Genomic DNA, 20,186 nt, shown 5'->3' on the forward strand with positions numbered 1-20,186 from the left:
CCTCCACCTCCCGGGTTCAAGCAATTCCCCTGCCTCAGCCTCCTGAGTAGCTGGGATTACAGGCACACACAATGCCTGGATGTTTTTTTTTGTATTTTTAGTAGAGACAGGTTTCACCACGTTGGCCAGGCTGGTCTTGAATTCTGACCTCAAGCGATCCACCCATCTCAGCTTCCCAAAGTGCTGGGATTACAGGTGTGAGCCACTGTCCCCTATGAGTTTTTTTTTTTTAGATTCTGGGGAAAACATAAACTTGTTCAGGAAAGGAAAGGTGAACAGGATATACCACATGGCTTTGTCAAGAATTTAATAGTCATAGTTCTATAAATATTGATTACTGCTCTTGCCAAAATTATAACATACTGGGGAATATATATGTGTGGTGGGGCTGTGTATGTGTGTGCGGGTACTTATGATGTCATCTTCCATAGAGCAGAGTCAATATATGATGCTTAAACTAAAAAATCAAGAGGCAGCAACATGAACATGTTACTTAGAGATACAGAGGTAAAAAGTAAATGGTTCATTTAAAAGAGCTGGGAGTGTCTGCCGTCCGGGAGCAGGAAACAGGAGGTAGGGACTGCTTGGACTGCTTTAGAACGATTTGACTCTTTATATTATGTGCATGAATTACTTTGATATAAAGAAAAACTGCTTTAAAAAGAAGAAAATTTGAGCCTATGAAATAAGCTACTTGTAGAACTAAGGCATGTGATGACTTTGGATAACAGTGTGACATTAGATACATTTATTTTGGGGCTAGTTGCTAGTACCTCTGTTTTCTTGGCAGTGAGGGGGTAGGGGTGGCAGGGAGGGGTCAAAATTCCTCCATATAGCCTTTATATCTCCTCTTCTCCTATATTCAAGTCCCACCCTTAAAAAAGAATAAAAACCTCCATTACCTTAAGTTTATAATTACTGTTTAAAAACATAAAGTTCATTTTTACAGGGATCTTTCCGTAAGACTGAAGGAGGTTCTAATGATGAAATTTCCTCCTATGTATATTTTCTTGGGGTAGAAGTCACAGGCACTTTCTTTTCCCACTGGAATTTTGAGTCGCATATGTTTGTTTCTGACTAGTAACTAAGAACTCAGTGTCCTTGGCTTCTCACACTGACCTTAAGGCAAATGTCTTTGAACCGTCCACTCCAGTCTGACAATCCTCCTGAGGAATGGTCCAGCCTGCACTGCTGCTTTTTACCACCAGGGGGCAGTGGGGCCATGAGTGCCCAGGGAGTTGGGGAAAGATGCTTAGCACCTGGCGGGTGGGAGGAAGTGTCTCTCAGTGTTTGCACTTAAAGCATCTCAGTAGCTAGATATTTCATTGGTACAAATGGTATTTTCTTCTAAATTTTGTGCAATCCAAAAAGGCAGGAAGTTCGATCTTAATGCATTTGCCATGGCCATCTATTTTGCTCTGAGCCAGGAATTCATTAGGAAAACGAAGAGAGTTGCAAGAATAACTTTAGATGGACATTTCCCCATTTTCCTACTTGTAGAATAGGTTTGGTACATGTTCTGAAAGAACACGGTGTCAGTTGAAATAGTGCTCTGCTTTCTTCCCTGTTATTCCAAAATAGATGTGCTTCTCACACACATGGATAGACCATTTACTCCTGATTTGTATCTCAGGGACAAATCTGACTTATTAGCACCGTTATTTGTAAACTGCTAACCCGGTTCCCTGTGCTGTTGTAACGCTGTCTTGATGGGTTGCTGTGAAAATGTGAAGATGTCTGTCAGGCAGGAAAAATTATGTAAAAATGATGTGGGTATAGAAAATGGGATCGACAAAATGTAATAAACTCCTCCTGGGCTGAAGAGCAGAGCTGCATATGTAATGAAGCACTTTAGGATTACGTCACCTTTTATATAACATCTGGCAGTGACTTTTATTTCAGAGCTAATTTGAAGAAGCCAGGCGCTTTTCTCTTCCCCTCCCCAAGACTGCCTTTATCTGAAAGAAGAAAGAAGGCACTGTTACATTTTGCATGCAAAGAAAGCCAGAGTGGCTAGATTACTCCCTTAGGGTAATGGAGAAAGGAAAAAGAAATTGAAAAAGGTCAGGTGAACAAAGCAGAAGGAATGAAGAGGTTTGTGTGATTCTTAGTGAAATTGGACCAGTCTAAGCAACCAGACAGGTAATCTGGGTGACTCTACCCCTCCTTCTTCCCTCCTGTGCCCCTCCCTGGGCTGTGGCTCTATAGATATGACCCAAGAATGCTATGGAAATAGCATTTCCTTAAATATTTTGTCTGAAGTGAAGGGTTGAAAAAATTATTGAGATAATTCGGGAAAATCCTAAAATTTGTTCCTTTAACCTTTGAGAAAAAGCTTAAAGCCGAACACCTTTCTCCCCCAGTACTATCCATACACTGATCTATCACCATAGATTATTCAGATGGTCAACTTGCTGCTTTAATTTGTCTGTATAGGCAATGGTGAAAAGCCTTTCATGAAATCGAATGGGAATTTACTCCTTCAAAGCCAGGGACACAGGAGGGGTGAAGACCCTCTTTGCACTTCCCCTTTTCCTTCCTTCGTAGCTTCTGGGTCCATGTTTGCCTCAGCACAACCTGGACCTTGCTGGACCATGTTTGCTGACCTCCTTGTTCTCTTCCATCATGTGTCTTCTGAATCTTCCATTATTGTGTCAACCCTGGAAATGCTCTTGTCTGAATTTCAAGGCCATGCCTACAGTTCAGAAGAGGTAGTGTCTTACTTTTGTATCTAACGGGTTCCCAAAAATGTGTTTGAAAGTTGAACAATAGATTTGCATGTTGTAAGGAAGAATTTGTTCTCAATTCTAGCTAAAGTATATGATGAAATCCCTAATTATGGTTTCTGCCAGTGCCACCTCCCTCAGGCCTTGGCAACCCTGTGGGTGGGTGAGAACAGGCACATGGCTGCAGTGGGTGGCAACTGCCAGTCGTTGTGGGCTGAGGAAGTTAATCCAGGAATCTCTCCTTCCAAGACTTAGCCCTCCTTCCCTCAGCCCACCCTTAAAGGGCAAGGGCTGGAGTAGAGGGTCTGGTTCTTTTTTTTTTGAGACAAAGTTTTGTCCTCTGTCACCCAGTTTGGAGTGCAGTGGCTCAATCTCAGCTCATTGCAACCTCCACCACCTGGGTTCAATCTATTCTTTTGTCTCAGCCTCCCACATACTGAGATTACAGGTGCCCACTACCATGTTTGACTAATTTTTTTGTATTTTTAGTAGAAATGGGCTTTCACCATGTTGGCCAGGCTGGTCTCGAACTCCTGACCCCAAGTGATCTGCCTGCCTCAGCCTCCCAAAGTCCTGGGATTACAGGCATGAGCTACCATGCCCGGCTGAGGGCCTGGTTCTTAACTTACCTCCAAGAATAATCACATGTGACACCCATGAAGTGGTGGAAATGGCGTTGGTGGATATGGGCAGAGTACTGTAGTGGTTGGGGCTGGTCAAAGGACGCCCTCAGGAATGTTGGTCCTGTGTGAGCTGGCAAACTCCAGGCTCCCTGGCCATGATCTCTGGAGTGCTGTCTGGTAGCACTGGCCAATGGAGACTTATCTCTGGCACTGTAGCAAGGAGGTGCTGGAAAATTCTTCTGTTGTCTTAACTGGAGCCTAGCCCCTTCTCCCAGTAGCTGTAGCTGCCTGGCATGAGATCATTCTATCAATAATCTAAGATAATTTAGCAAAGATTGAATTTTGAGTATAAAAGATTTATAGATGCTAGTGTTTAATTTTTGATAGTGTGATATCCTGATTATGTATGGTGGCATAGCATACTACTCCAAAACTTAGTGTCTTAAAACCACATTTTAATTATCTCACAAGTTCCTGGGTCAGGAATTTGATCAGTGCTAGGCTGGGTGATTCTTCTGCCTCACATGGCATTAACGGTCTGGTGTGGGCTGAAGAATCCAAGATGGCTTCCCTCACATGCTTTGTGTCTTGATAGGAATGGCTGACAGGCTTTGGGCCCCTCTCCCTCTCAATGTAGTCTTAGAGCATCTCTACCTGTTCTCTTTAGAAGGCCAGCTGGACTCTTACACAGTGGGTCACTCATGACTCTGCCGGTTATTTTAGAGACTAGGGTTGGAATTGGCATGGTACCAATTCTGTCATACTCCACTGGTCAAAGCAGTCACAGGACAGCCCAGAATCAAGAATGATAGAAACAGATTCCTTCTCCATAGGAGAGAAGTGTCAAAGAATTTGGAGCCATCTTTGATCCACCACATGGGGATTGCATACATATAAAATGTGTGTAACTGAAGCAACAAAGAAAATATGTCCAAGAAACATATTTCCTGTCTTTCCTAGGTAGGAATCACAGTTTTCCCAAGGGAAGTAGGGGCATCAGAAGGACTCCTTTTTCTGCTGTCACCCAAGGCAAATGTTTTGCTAAAGTAGGGCAATATTGAGGTTTGTTTCCCTCGTCATGCTTTTAGTTCAAAATACAGCTCTTGTTAAAGTGCTTAGGCACTCTGCTGGTAGGTGCACTGGAAAAGCATAAGTGGATAACATCTGAGGATACTTTGGAGATGATATTGGCAAATTTCCAAAGGAAGAATTGGGAACATTTCTTGTTTTCTCCATTGTATCACGCAGCTGTGCCAATGACTAAACAAGCAATGGATTATGCAGGTTTTGAAAACTTTTCAGGTTTTTCTTTCTGTCTACAGCGGAGCGGGGAGGGGGTGAGAACTGGTTTTTTAAGTCTAACTTAACTGCATTTAATTTTTTTTGGTCTCTAAGTTTGATATGCAAGATTTCAGCAAAAGCTTTAGTAAAAATAATAGCAATATATTATGTTGCTTATTATCGTAGACATGATATAATACTGGCAGCATCATGGGGTCCTTTTTCAGGCACTCATTTAACTAATTCATTTTTGAAGAGATAATATGAGTACATAGTACAAATTTTAAGGCAACAATAGGACACGGAATAATAATCTTCCCCTGCCCCCTGATTCCTATTCCTGAGTCCCTCATGTCCCTTCTTCAGAGACAATTGTTCTTTTTTGTATATCCTTCTGGATAAATTATTCTTTCTTTTTTTTTTTTTTTGTTTGAGATGGAGTCTCACTCTGTTGCCCAGGCTGGAGTGCAGTGGCACAATGTTGGTTCACTGCAACCTCTGTTTCCCAGGTTCAAGAGATTATCCTGCCTCAGCCTCCCAAGTAGCTGGGATTACAGGCATACGCCACCACAGCTGGCTAACTTTTCTACTTTTAGAAGAGATGGGGTTTCACCATGTTGGCCAGGCTGATCTTGAACTCCTGACCTTACGTGATCTGCCCACCTTGGCCTCCCAAAGTGCTAGAATTACAGGTGTGAGCCACTGTGCCCTGCCCTTTCAGACAAACTCTATACATATACAAATATCCACTCTTTATATGTGTGTGTGTGCATGTGCACATGTGTGTCTGTGTGTATAATTGTAGGATACCTGATTATATATCCTTTTTGCTCACAAACAGAATCATACTGTATACAGTTTGTACCTTGCTTTTTCATGAAATGATGTATTGGAAGTTGTTCTGTGTCAGTAAATATAGATTAACTTCTTTTTTTCCCCAAGAGCTACATAGTATTTTATTGCATCCTCCTCCTCTTTTTTTTTTTTTAAAACAACAACAACAACAACAAACTAGTCTCCAGTTGATGGTTATCTAGGTTATTTCCAACCTGTTGCTATTATGAATAACATCAGAACGTATAGTCTTAGGCATGCATATTTTTGCATATGTGCAGCTATATCTAGAATGGGATTGTGGAGTTGAGGAGTATGAATATTGCAATTTTGATATCTATTACACATGATCCTTCATAGAGATTCTATTCATTTACATTCTGCCACTCAGCTTTTGTTTTACATTCTGGGGACTGCCAGCTGAATTTGTTCTGAGGGGGTCAAAGGTTAAGAAACGAGCTGTAAGATTGAACAAGAAAAGATCCATATTTGTGTTTTAACATCAGCCTTTATTTTACGAGATTTCTAAGTAGCTTACTAAATATCCTGACAAAATGGGCCAGCATCAGATAGTCCTTGCCAGGAGAAAGCCTGTCCCATGGAAGAATGAGAAGTCTGGACTTGGAGGGGTAAGAATCTGCTTCTAGTCTGACATTGTTAGAACTCACTGGTGGATCTTGATTAAGCCAATTATCCTTTCTTTGACCTCAGTTTTCTTATTTGTCAAATGAATATTTGTAGTAGATGATCTTAGAAGAATCACTGGATCCAAAATTATTCGGTTCTATGAAAATCCTTTCACTTTTTATAATGTAATAAAAAGTCCTATACAGGAATAGTTGCATAACTTGCAAATCCCTGTGCAAAATGAAAATGCAGGTCCCCTATTCAAAAAATATGAAATATTTAAAGATGGCCACAGCAGAGCGTTTACCCAAGTGTGGGCCCTTTTGAGCAGAGGAACCCTGTGTAACTAACTGCACAGGTGGTAAGTCTGCAAAGCTGGTCCTTCTCCTATAAAGACTCTTGCCACCAAATCAGTAGTTCATCTGTTCTTAAGTATTTGGTGGCCGCTTGACAGACATGTGCTTGAAATTCCCACAACCTTTCCTAAGGAAAGCTGCCTTGGTACACAGCCCCTTGTGGAAGGAAGTAGCCCTAACCTGTACGTCGTGCAGTAGACTCCTGATGATTGGACCAGAGGCAGCCACCTGACCCAAGGGCAACCAGTTCATAGGCTGGCAAGTAGCTTGAAGGGCGATCTGACAGGAAAAGCTCTGACCAGTGGGAATTAGGTAATTACGTTGATGAAACAGACGCTCTGGAATTTGAGCTGAGAAATAATGGAGAGGATCAGCCAGCTGGACTGGGGCTTAGGGGATTGGTAAGAGTTGGGGGCGGGTAGGTAGAGAGAGAAGAAGCCACATATATTGTCATGTGTAATTGAACAGTGAACCCTCATTACTTGAGGTAGCCTAAGTGAATTGATTTCTGTCCTTTGTAACCCAAAAAGCATAATTAATCCAGTGTTATGCCAGACCATAGCTTCAGCGTGTTAGTGATTAAGCCATCCAGGGAGTATGCATTAAGAATAATCAAAAGTATGGAAATAGAAAAATATCTCCCAGACCCTGTTTTCTCCTTCATCTGCTGGCTGAGCAGCCTGCGTTGGCCAGGTGAGAGGCGATCTGAGCTGGTTGAAGGGGCTCTTCTGTCATTTTACTTCTTTTTATCGTGGCTTAGCCAACTTTCTTACATATCCCTAGGACAGTTTTTTAAAAACGTCTCCTAAGTTATTCTTGACATCTTGTTCTTCCAGTGGAATAGCCCTAGGAAAATCATAGCTGTTAAATGTGCAACAAGACACACATTTTCTTGGTATCTATCTTTTTCTTTCGCGGGACTATGCTAATGGATCCCTGGAGTCTGCAGCAGGATGAGGCAGTAGCTGGACCAAATGACCTCCCCAGACCTTTTGCAGTTAAGCCATGCTAAGGAAAGTATTACAATATAGTCACTTTCCAACCCCCAAGTATAGAATATCTATATAATTGTTCGATGTTTTTCTCTTTCCTTCATGGCTCAATAGAGGCTGCTTGTTGGTCTTCAGTTGAATAACCAACTAATTTGGTCAGGGATACTTATAACTTACTGTTGCCAGTAGTTTGCTTTCTAGGATGCATTAAAATCTGTGGTGTGTGGGCACATTACTTATAATAACATACACTGCACAGGGAGAAATGCCAGATACAGGTGAAGGGGAGGAAGGCAGCACATCACGCTGCCATGTGTATACCTATGCAACAATCTTGCATGTTCTTCACATGTACCCTCAAACCTAAAATGCAATAAAAAAAAACAAAAACAAAACAAACAAAAAAATAATATACACTGCACAGAGGACCCTTCTTCAATGAGGCATGCGTAAAGCTGCACCATGCAAAATGGATCCGGATTCCAATGAATCACTCTGTAGCCCAAGAGCCTGGGATACCACATGAGATAGGACTCAGAGTGCTCCTCTGACCCACGGGTGCCTCTTGACAGGGCACAGTTTAGCTGTGTTTATGGGGGTAGACTAGGTGAATACATTGTCCAAATGGCTTTAAACATGGAAAAAAGGACATTTCTGTTTGCTTTTGTGTTAATGCACTGCCTTCAGAGTTCTGACCTAAAAGGGCCCGGGTCTGGGAGAAGAGACGAAGGTGAAAGGTCTAGAGGTCTATGTTTTTCCTAGCCTGGGGTGCCAGCTGTACTTTGCCAACACCCAGCAAATACCTTGGTGAACACCTATGTAAGGGTGCAGGGCCTGGCTTGAGCCTGTGGGCTATCTGGGGTGATTATCATGGAAATACACTTGGGGCCTGTGTGACCAACATTTCTATACATGGCAAAGGGAAAAATGAATGTGGTAAGAGTTCCAAGTTCATTTTTCTGTGAATTTCCATGTCTGTCTTCTATTCATAAAATGGAGATGCCAACACTGTTATTACCCTAAATGCTGGAGCACAACCCCTACATATATTATTGTAATATTTTTTATTTACATGAAAGATATTGAGGTTTTTGAAAATAATAAAGATTGAAATATGGTTTAAAAAAAGAAGCATTGTCTGGGTGTGGTGGCTCACGCCTGTAATCCCAGCACTTTGGGAGGCTGAGGCGGGCAGATCACCTGTGGTCAGGAGTTCAAGACCAGCCCGACTAACATGGAGAAATCTTGTCCCTACTAAAAATACAACATTTAGCCAGGCATGGTGGCACATGCCTGTAATCCCAGCTACTCAGGAGGCTGAGGCAGGAGAATCGCTTGAACCTGAGAGGTGGAGGTTGTGGTGAGCTGAGATCACGCCATTGCACTCCAGCCTGGGCAACAAGAGCAAAACTCTGTCTCAAAACAAACAAACAAAAAACATTAATATTTAAGGATATCTAGCTGACTTAAAGAGATAGTAGATCAGAAACGTTTGTCTAAGTGTCTGATCACAAGAACAAACCAGGGCAGTTATACATATATTTAAATTTATTAGGAGGCTGCAGTGTTAACTGATTAGTAGGTGGAGTGGACCGGGACAATGTCATTTATTTAGGCATTTAAAGCATTCTCTGTGAAATGTATTCTAAGAGCCACAAACTCAACCTGGCAATACTAAGTGTGAGGGAAAAAACTCCCATGGATTAGAAGCTGATTATCATGAGGAAGTCCAGAGATGAAGTTCATGGCGAATTCCTAGGATGCTGAGGGATTAATGGCAGATGACCACAGTGCTCTCTTGTGGTTTATTTTATCATTTCTGTTTCCCATTAGGTTATGAGAACGTTCTCATAAACATACCTATTTCACAGCCCATATGCCAAGTCATGAATATGCCATTTAATATACAACCCAATGTAGACCTGTCGCTGACCTTTCCCATTTTTACAGAATCACGGATTCTTCTGAAAAATCCTCAAAGACAACAACATAGAAGGCAGAAGCAGGACCTCGGGCTTTCTCAGCTGTCATAGAAATCTCCTGCTTCTTGATGAGGCTGCTAGTGCAGTTGGCCAGTGATGTGGCTCTCTGACCCCAGGCAGGGTTGGAGATGGGTGCCCACACTAGCTGAAGGCTCTGGTGTGAACCAGGAGAGGGCACACACAATTGGTGAATTATATGAAATGTCAGTGAACAATACAAGTTAGACAAAACCGTGAGAAATTTCAGAGGCCAGAATGAATGAAGAAGTTGGTCAATACGATGTAATGTTCCCCTTAAACAATTGCTCCACCCCCATCTAGCCTGGTTGCAAAATATTCAAACATAACAGAATACAGAATAAAAAGTGAACATTTTCTGGGCCGGGTGTGGTGGCTCACGCCTGTAATCCCGCACTTTGGGCGGCTGAGATGGGTGGATCACTAGAGGTCAGGAGTTCGAGACCAACCTGGCTAACATGGTGAAACCCCATCTATACTAAAAATACAAAAAATTAGCTGGGCCATGGTGGTGTGCACCTGTAATCCCCCCTACTAGGAAGGCTGAGGCAGGAGAATCGTTTGAACCAGGGAGGTGGAGGCTGTAGTGAACTGAGATTGTGCCACTGCACTTCAGCCTGGGTGACAAAGCTAGACTCTGCCTCAAAAAAAAAAAAAAGGTAAACATTTTCTAATTTCTCATCTCCCCTGAATTTTACTTCCCTCCCCAGAGGTAACCACTATTTTCTGTTTTCTGTGCATATCGACCTTTCACACCCAAATATATGTACGCATTCAAGTGTGGAAAGTAACTGGGATGATATTGGATACATTGTCTTGTCATAGCAATATGTCTCAGTACAAATAGATCAACTTTGCTCTTTAAACCATAGTGTTATTCTCCTTTAGGCGGAGATCTAACATTCTCTACTGTAAACAACACTGCAGTGAAGATCCTTGTTTGTGCTTCTTTGTGCACAGGTGTAAGTGTTTCTCTAGAAGAGAGGCTTGGCAGTGAAATTTCTGGGTAGAAGTGTATGTATATTTACAGTATTGACAGATACTGCCAAATTGTCATCTAAAAAAGTAGTCATTTTTATTTCTACCAGTTTTCCTACATCCTTGACAACCCTGGATATGTTTAATCTTAATAATTTTTGTCAATATGGAGGCTAAAGAAGTGACTTAATTGTTTTATATTTTCTTGATTAGTAAATGTTGAACATATTTTCCTTACTAATTGACCATTTGCATTTGTTTGTGAAATGGCTATTCTTGTTCATTGTGCATTTTCTATTGTTTTTTATTTTATTGACTTAGAGTCACTATTTTCTAAATACAAATTACTTGGATTTTATGTACTTCACATATTTTAGAAACTTAGGCATTTGTCATTTTCCTCCCTCCCTTCTTTCTTTCTTTTTCTTTCTTTCTCCTTCCTTCCTTCCTTCCTTCCTTCCTTCCTTCCTTCCTTCCTTCCTTCCTTCCTTCCTTCGTTCCTTCCTTCCTTCCTTCCTTCCTTCCTTCCTTCCGAGACAGCGTCTTGCTCTGCTTCCCAGGCTGTAGTGCAGTGTTGTGATCTTGGCTCATTGCAGCCTCCATCTCCTGGGCTCAAGCAATTCTCCTACCTCAGTCTCCCAAGTAGCTGACACCACAGGTGTGTGCCACCATGTCTGGCTAGTTTTTGTATTTTTTTGTAAACACAAGAGTTTCGCCACGTTGCCCAGGCTGGTCTCCAACTCCTGAGCTCAAGCAATCCACCTCAGCCTCCCAAAATGCTAGGATTACAGACATGAGTCATTGTGCCCAACCAGCTGAGCCATTTTTCTTTGTCCATGGTGTTTTATATTGTAAAGAAGTGTATGTAGTCAAATCTGCCAGTCCTTTTATTTTATGGCTTAATTTTCATGCTCCCAGATTATACAAAATATTTTCCCTATTCTTCAAGTCTTCTTATTTAATATTAGTAGTGTTTTCCAGTTGATTCATTCAACAAGTGTTAAGTGAGTATCTGCTACATTAGACATGGTATCACCAAAGCTCACTAAGATCTGGAAGCTGCAGTCAACTGGCTGATAGTTTAGCTGGGAAGACACACAAATAACACAACACATTAGACCATCGGTCCCTAACTTTTTTGGCACCAAGGATTTGTTTTGTGGAAGACAATTTTTCCATGGACAAGGATCGGGGGCATGGTTTCGGGATGATTCAAGCACATTACATTTATTGTGCACTTTATTTCCATTATATTACATTGTATTGTAATATGTAATGTATACATGTATATATTATTACATGTAATGTATACATGTATATATTATTACATGTAATATATACAGTGACAGATCATCAAACAATAGATTCTTATAAGGAGCGTGCAAACTGCATGCGCAGTTCACAACAGGGTTCACATTTCTGTGAATCTAATGGCCTTGATGATCTGACAGAAGATGGAGCTCAAGTGGTAATGCTCACTCGCCTGCTGCTCACCTCCTTCTATGTAGCCTGTGGGTTGGGGATCCCTGCAATAGACTACTGTGTAAGTATCATAGCAATAGTATGTGCAGAGGGCTGTGAGCATTATAGGAGAAAGCAAGTCCTAGATTTTGTGTGTGTGTGTGTGCAGTCATTTCAGAAAGGTAATTCTGGCACCAGTGTGAATAATAAAGACAAAACAGAGACCAGTTGGCAAGCTGGTAGAGGAATGGGAGAAATGTTAGGGATTGAACTGAAGCTGTGTCAGTGAAGATGTGAAAGATTCAGGACACACCAAGAAGGTGAAACAGACTGGAATTATTTGTTGAGCTATTGACTACGGGGATTAGTGGGGAATTAGAAGCCAGGAACACTCCTGAGATTTCTGCTTTGGGTGACTGGTTGCTGCCGTCATTGCTGAAATTGGAAACAGGCTGAGTACCAGATTTAAAGGAAAAGTTGAGCTTAGTTTTGCACATTTGCAGTACTGTACATTGATACAGGGACAGAAATGGATGTGATCACCCAGAATGAGAGTGTAGACAGGGCAATGATCTGGGAGCTACCAATGTTTTAGAGGTTCCTGGAGAAAGGGAAAGGTTATTAGGTTGAGAAAGAGAACTATGAGAAAAATCAAGAGAAAATGTCATAAGACCTGGAAAGAGAGAATTTCAAAGAGGAGGAAGTGGTCAATAGGGGGAAATGTTGCAGATAAATCCATCGAGATAAAGACAGAAAGGGCCAGCCTGGCTAAACATGGTGAAATCCTGTCTCTACTAAAAATACAAAATTTAGCTGGGTGCAGTGGCTCATGTCTGCAATCCCAGCACTTTGGAAGGCTGAGGCGGGTGGATCACTTGAGGCCAGGAGTTTGAGACCAGCCTGTCCAACAAGGTGAAACCCTGTCTCTGCCAAAAATACAAAAATTAGTGGGACATGATGGCGTATGTCTGTCTGTAGTCCCAGCTATAGGCATGAATCCCAGCTACAGGCTGAGTCATGAGAATTGCTTGAGTCTGGGGAAGCAGAGGTTGCAGTGAGGTGAGATCATACCACTGCAGTCCAGCTTGAGCAAGAGTGAGATGCTGTCTCAAAAAAAAAAAAAAAAAGAGATTGATTTTCCAGATTGGATTAATAGGACTTCAGTACCCCAAAGGACCACATCCTAGAAGTTTTAACTTGCAAATGTATGCAAACTTCTGCTGAATTAGATTGAAGGCCACATTTTGCAATTAAGAGCCTTGGGGGCAAAAAAAGATAGAAAAGCAAACAGGAATACTGAAAAATTTTGTTTTTCTCCCTGTCAAAACGAAGATAAACAGTTATGTGACAAGTTGCAGAGGAAGAACAAAATGAACAACATATTCTAGGTAAGAACTGTAAGGGCAAGAATGTTTACTTTCAAATGGTAATTTCATTTTGAGCTGTAATGAAGCAAAATGTGAGGAGCAAAATGGACTTTTTCTATAGCAGAGCACACGTGAAAGTGAGATTTCTGTTTTTGTCTGTTTGATCAGTGACCAACGCAGGTGTGGAACTGATGAGATGAGCTTGTATCCCCTTGCGTGTGCTCTGCATTTTAATGATAGCTTGGTGTGCAGGGGCAGAGGCCTACAGCTTTAAAAAGTGGATGTGCTTTATCATTTTAACTCAAGATGATGACTCATTTTTCCCCTTTGGTGAGTGTACAATCTTGCATTATTCCAGGCAATACTTTTTTCAAATAGGAAATGCAGCATATTTTTTCCTGCTTTTGACAAATGCCATACAGATAAACCTCTCAGCATAATTGTCCCTCTTTCAAAGATTTTTGTGTGGAATATTTATAGCAAAATGTAAGTCTGTCTGGTCTATAAACAGTGTTAATTACGGCTATTACACTCTCCTTTACACTTCTCGGTGATTGCTTAAAATGCCACGTCTCAATATACTTTCAAGAAAATTGGAACTTAAAAGTTCATTTTGAAAAGAAGGAAAAATGAGATCTGTGGGATGGATAAAGTACTTAATGTTCTTTTGGTGGGTAGAGTCAATAATATTACCTTTTTTCTGAGTAGAGAGAAGGGAAAACGATGTTTGTTTACCTGAATTTAATGTCTGTTGTCATTTTTTTGGGTTGAATTCTTTTATTTTAGCTGAGTGTTGCAGTTAACTAGCGAAGATAAATCAGAAGCAGACTTTCAGATAGGGTGGGAAAGTAATGTTCTTACCAAGGAAGTGTAAGAAAAGGAAGAAGCTGGCTCAGTGGCTCATGTCTGTAATTCCAGCACTTTGGGAGGCTGAGTCAGGAGAATGGCTTGAGCCCAGGAGTTTGAGACCAGCTTGGGCAACATAGGGAGACCTCATCTCTCTAAAGAAAAAAAAAATTAGCTGGGTGTGGTGTGCACCTGTGGCAGCCCAGCTGCTCAGGAGGCTGAGGTGGGAGGATTGCTTGAGTCCAGGAGGTTGAGGCTGCAGTGAGCCATGACTCCACCACTGCACTCCAGCCTGGGTGACAGAATGAGAACCTGTCTCAAAAAAAAAAAAAAAAAAAAAAAAAAGAAATATCCATAATCAACATTTCTTTTTTTTGAGACAGAGTTTCGCTCTTGTTACCCAGGCTGGAGTGCAATGGTCTGATCTCAGCTCACCACAAGCTCCACCTCCTGGGTTTAGGCAATTCTCCTGCCTCAGCCTCCTGAGTAGCTGGGATTACAGGCACGCGCCACCATGCCCAGCTAATTTTTTGTATTTTTTTTTTTTTTTAGTAGAGACGGGGTTTCACCATGTTGACCAGGATGGTCTCGATCTCTTGACCTCGTGATCCACCCACCTCAGCCTCCCAAAGAGCTGGGATTACAGGCTTGAGCCACCGCGCCCGGCCTCTTTTTTTTCTTTTTTTTTTTTTTTGAGACAGAGTCTCACTCTGTCACCAGGTGCCACGCTGGAGTGCAGTGGCACGGCAACCTCCGCCTCCCAGGTTCAAGCAATTCTCCTGCCTCAGCCTCCCAAATAGCTGGGACTACGCCCAGCTAATTTTTGTATTTTTAGTAGAGATGGGGTTTCACCATGTTGGCCAGGATGGCCTTGATTTCTTGACCTTGTGATCCGCCCGCCTCGGCCTCCCAGAGTGCTGGGATTACAGGCGTGAGCCACCGTGCCCTGCCCATAATCATCATTTTAATCTGCAGATATAATACTGTTACTTGGCTGGGCATGGTGGCTCACACCTGTAATCCCAACACTTTGGGAGGCCGCGGTGGGCAGATCACTTGAGGAGTTTGCGACCAGTCTGGCCAACATAGTGAAACCCTGTCTCTACTAAAAATTCAAAAATTAGCCAGGCGTGGTGGCGCACTTCTGTAATCTCAGCCACTTGGGAGGCTGAGGCAGGAGAATCACTTGAACCTGAGAGGCAGAGGTTGCAGTGAGCCAAGATCATGCCACTGCACTCCAGCCTGGGCAACAAGAGCAAAACTCTGTCTCAAAAAAAAAAAAAATACTATTACTTGATAATGTTTCTACCTTGCTTTTTCCAAGTCACACCGATCTGAGGGAACAGGGTTGGAAAGTCACGGAGAGGGTGATGGCCACAAATGGTTTTGACCTTGATCACTTACCAGGCAGAATTTTTGAGATACCAGTCCTTCTTTGTCATGTCCACTTGCCAGGCTCTTTCCCTTTCTCTGGCCTCGTCCTGGGTGATGCACATATTCTCCCTGGAGACTTTGCCTCTCAAACATCTGTCCTGCTATTGCCAATGCTGCTCTTTGCTTTGGGGATTGGTGGCCACAGTGGGAGTTCGTGCCTATCACCTTAAAGGCCTTGTAGTGCGTGTGTCCTGAACCCCCTCACTCTTCTCCAGTGTTACTGTTCTCTAAATTTAGAACACCCCAAACAATAGTCTGGATCCTTGTGTCCTTCTAAAACTTTTGGGAAGCTTTAGATGACCAGTCCTAGGGCTGAGGGTATTTAAATGGCTTTCCCATTTATCAACACCAAACCACTGTCTGAGGAAGATACCTGGTGTTCAGTAGTCTCACACTTCAGTAAGGGTTTTCTATATATATCTAAAGATGCTTCTAGGAGACATTGGGGTAGAGTTTTAGAGACATTGCCAGTTGGCCCTCCTGGCCAGAGAACCCATAAATGCCTCAGGTACAAAGACTCCCTGAGAATGAATTCTGTTCTGATGCTGCTCAGAAGATGATGATGCAAATTAAACCCCAATTCTGAAGACTTTTTAAAGCATTTTCAAAAGGGAAGTTTTTTCATAAATGCTCTGACCTGATATTTCACCAAAATGCTTTCAGACTTAATTAAGCCAATTTTCATTCATTCTCTAAAGCAATTCTCTAGGTGTTTCAATAGCTCTCTCAAATTTCTGTGAATGGTAATGAGATTATAGAAATTAGACTTTATCGGATGCCTGATCATATTGCTTTTCTCACCATAATCTCTCCCCCATCCAGACCTTTTACTTTGCATCACCAGAGTTTGCATTAGGCAGTCGTAGCTGTATAAGTTGATTCTCATTATGGCTTTCCTCAGTCAAGGGCATTTATCGAGTGCTCACATGGCTAGCACCAGATACCAGGAGAAACTATGAGTCTCTCTTCTTAAAATCTTTGTACTGTAGTTACAGAAGCTAGGCTGTGAACTCCAGGACATCAGAGGTCATATGCTTTGTTAGTCCTGGAGGCAATAGAGACCTGAAAGTTAGGTTGCAGGACTCCAGCATTTCAGGAGGAGGAAGTATAGCGTCATCTTTGAGAGCATGGGCTTTTAAGTCAGATCTTGGTCCAAATTTTGGCTCTACCATCTGTTGGCTGGGTGCCCTTATGCAAATTTCTTAAACTTTTTGTATCTTAGTTTCTTTCCTCTTCTGTAAAATATGAGCAATGATATCATATCTACTTTTTATAAACTTTTCTTGAGGATTAAATAAAAAAAGCACATGAACAGACACTTTTCAAAAGAAGGCATATATGAGGCCAACCAACATATGAAAAAATGCTCATCATCACTGGTCATTAGAGAAATGCAAATCAAAACCACATTGAGATACCATCTCACGCCAGTTAGAATGGGGATCATTAAAAAATCTGGAGACAACAGATGCTGGAGAGGATGTGGAGAAATAGGAACACTTTTACACTGTTGGTGGGAGTATAAATTAGTTCAACCATTGTGGAAGACAGTGTGACGATTCCTCAAGAATCTAGAAATAGAAATTCCATTTGACCCAGTAATCCCATTACTGGGTACACATCCAAAGGATTATAAATCGTTCTATTATAAATACACATGCACACAAATGTTCACTGTGGCACTGTTTACAATAGCAAAGACCTGGAACTAACCCAAATGCCCATCAATGATAGACTGGACAAGGAAAATGTGTCACATATACACCATAAAATACTATGCAGCCATAAAAAACGATGAGTTTGTGTCCTTTGTAGGGACATGGATGAATCTGGAAACCATCATTCTCAGCAAACTGACACAAGAACAGAAAATCAAACACCACATATTCTCTCTCATAGGTGGGTGTTGAACAATGAGAACACATGGACACAGGGAGGGGAGCATCACACACTGGGGTCTATTGGGGGGAACTAAGGGAGGGACAGCGGGGGTAGGGAGGTTGGGGAGGGATAACATGGGGAAAAATACCAGATATAGGTGACGTGAGGATGAAGGCAGCAAACCACATTGCTGTGTATGTATCTATGCAACAATCCTGCATGATCTGCACATGTACCCTGGAACCTAAAGTGCAATAAAAAATACATATAAAATTAATAATTAAAAAAAAAGAAAAAGCCTTAGCACAGAGCCTGGAATACAAAAACTGCCCAATATAAACGATAGCCTTCATACTAAGTGGCCTGTTGGCCTCTTCTTCGAAACTGTTTGTTCCAAAAGGGCCCAAAGACAGAAATAACTACAGAGGTATTGAATATTCAGACTATACCAAGGGAAAGGTGCATTTTTTCTTTTGAGAGCCACTGACCCCTGATAGAAAAGGATCAATTAAAGTCCTTGTAAAAAAAACTAATTTGCTTTTTTCCTTCAGGGAAATATAAAATATTGAATTTACCTACTTTAAAGAACAAGGAACATAGCCCTTTACTCAATAAATACCTTGAACAGATTTCTAGAACTTTAAGGGACCTCAGAGACCATCCAGTATAATTTCCTTATTTAATAAATGAGACAGCTGAGGGCCAGAAATAGAAACTGACTTCATTATAAGCACCCTCCTTGACCATAACAGCCCACAGGAATAAACCTTTTACTTCTAAATCTAACTCCTAGCATTTTTCTACTGTACTATATACCTAGTTGGTCAGTAAAACAACAGGGAGAGGAAGAGAGAAAGAGGGAACCAAGAAGAGGGAGAGAGAAAGAGGAGTTGGGAAGAGAATGAGAATGATAGAGAGGAAAGTAGAGAGAAAAAATGAGAAAAAGAAATGAAGCGTTCATTTCCAACAGCAATGGGTTTCATTAAATGTACATCATTTCAAGGTAACCTGCTTTTTGAGAGGTCCTGTTGTTCTGATTGAACGTCTGAATGAATGACGGGACCTCATCACCAGCTGGGAGTCTATTGCAATAATCTGGGAGAGAAATGAAATGAATTAGACTATGGTAACAGCAATAGGTTGAATTTGGGATATATTTCAGAGAGATAGAGTGATATATTGTTGGACTGGATGTTGGGAGATAAGTGAATGGAAGGTCAAAAAATGAATCCAAACCTTTTAATTAATTGAGTGGATGGTTCCCCATGTACTGAGATGTGGAAATCTTTGGATATGTTATGTTTGACATGCCCAGGAAAAATTCTGAGTGTACAGTTGGATATTTGAGTCTGGAGCTCAGGAAAGAGAGCAAGCCTGGAGATGTAAATTTGGGGGTTGTCTGTATAAAGATATTTATGGGACTGGATGAGCTCATCCAGGGATGGGATGAAAATAGAAAGGAGAAGAAGGCTGAGTCCTGAGACTAGAGTACTCCATCTTTTGGAGGGCTGGCAGATGAGAGGGTACCTGTGAATGAGACCCAGAAGTTATTACAGGGGAGTATTCTGAAGATGTGGGTTATTGAGGTTTTAGCAAGTAATTTGATAGAATAATTTATAATGGAAGAACAGAATACGGAAGAATGTGGGTTAGACAGTAGGGCAGGCAGGTGGGTTAGAACTGTGTGTACAAAGTAGTGTCAAAGAATGAATTGGTGGAAACTGTAGGAGAGTACCTCAAGTCTTGCATTTGTCCCATGAACTTGGTTAAAAATATTCTGATAGAAAGAATTTGGTCAGATTTGCCGAGATACAAAGGTGGAGATACAAAGGTTTTTATGTCAGATTGATTAGTAGATTTTGAAAGACCTGACAAGCCATAGTAGATGCTGTATGTAGAAGTCTGTTGTACTAAACCATGCTTGGTGTGATGAGGGCCTGGTCTAGAAGGGTGGCTGTGGGAATGGAGGATTGGATTCTAGAAACACTTGAGAAGGAAGAGTTGGCATAATGTTGTGACCGGATTGGATATAGGTGATGACAGAGAGGAAATAGGCCCAAGTGCACTATAATTAGTTTATGTTTTTAGTGTGTGAATAATAAGAATAATTAAAAAAAACCATGAGTTAATAGCTCATTGTTTGCCAGAACCATTCAAACTCTGATAGTTTCAATTTATATACTTTGTTCTGTATGTGGAAGGGCTAATAAAAATTTAGTAAAAATAATTATAGTGAGTTGGCTCTTCCAACCTTAAAAGATTACTAATTGACCAGCGAATGTGTTTCTGTTTGTATAAAAGCTGATAGCTGAAGCCAGATCGTGTAAGATCAGTTCAGACTTCACATTTTGATGGCTTGCCAGTTGAATATTGATATGACTGCATTTATTTATGAGGTTGTTGATCATTCGAATTGCCCTGTGAGGGCTTGAGTTATTTTACAGAACCATTCTCTCCTGCTTAACTAAATGACATTAATCTTACCCTTCAGAAAGCAGTGACTTTCAGCCAAGGAGAGAGTTCTTCCCTGTATTGAAGACGCTCTTAGTGATTGGGATGTGTGAGTGCCTTGCTTGAAAAGTCTGGGGCTTTTTCCACGCCTCAGAGACTTTGCTAAGCTTCTTAATGGGGTTGACCAGTTGGAGTAGCTACGTCCAGCTTTCTTAAGGGAAGAAATGGATTTCAAGCACTTGTTTATGTAAGCACTCATTTCCATACAATTGTTTTCCTTCCCTGGTTAAACGCAAGTATTCCTTTGAAAGAAATAATTATTATTGCTT

The 20,186-nt window shown here is 41.5% G+C and overlaps 1 long non-coding RNA gene across 2 annotated transcripts in view; it reads left to right on the forward strand.

Moving 5' to 3' along the window:
• The first annotated feature begins 1,956 nt into the window (after nucleotides 1-1,956).
• LOC128931370 (uncharacterized) overlaps nucleotides 1,957-20,186 on the forward strand; it is a 696,873-nt gene continuing 678,643 nt past the window's right edge. For both annotated transcript variants that reach the window (XR_013532289.1, XR_008479687.2), the window contains exon 1: nucleotides 1,957-2,142. This is a non-coding gene — a long non-coding RNA (uncharacterized LOC128931370). The remainder of the gene's footprint in view (nucleotides 2,143-20,186) is intronic.

The sequence above is a fragment of the Callithrix jacchus genome, chromosome 2, assembly GCF_049354715.1.
Source record: "Callithrix jacchus isolate 240 chromosome 2, calJac240_pri, whole genome shotgun sequence".
Taxonomy (NCBI): Eukaryota; Metazoa; Chordata; class Mammalia; order Primates; family Cebidae; genus Callithrix; species Callithrix jacchus.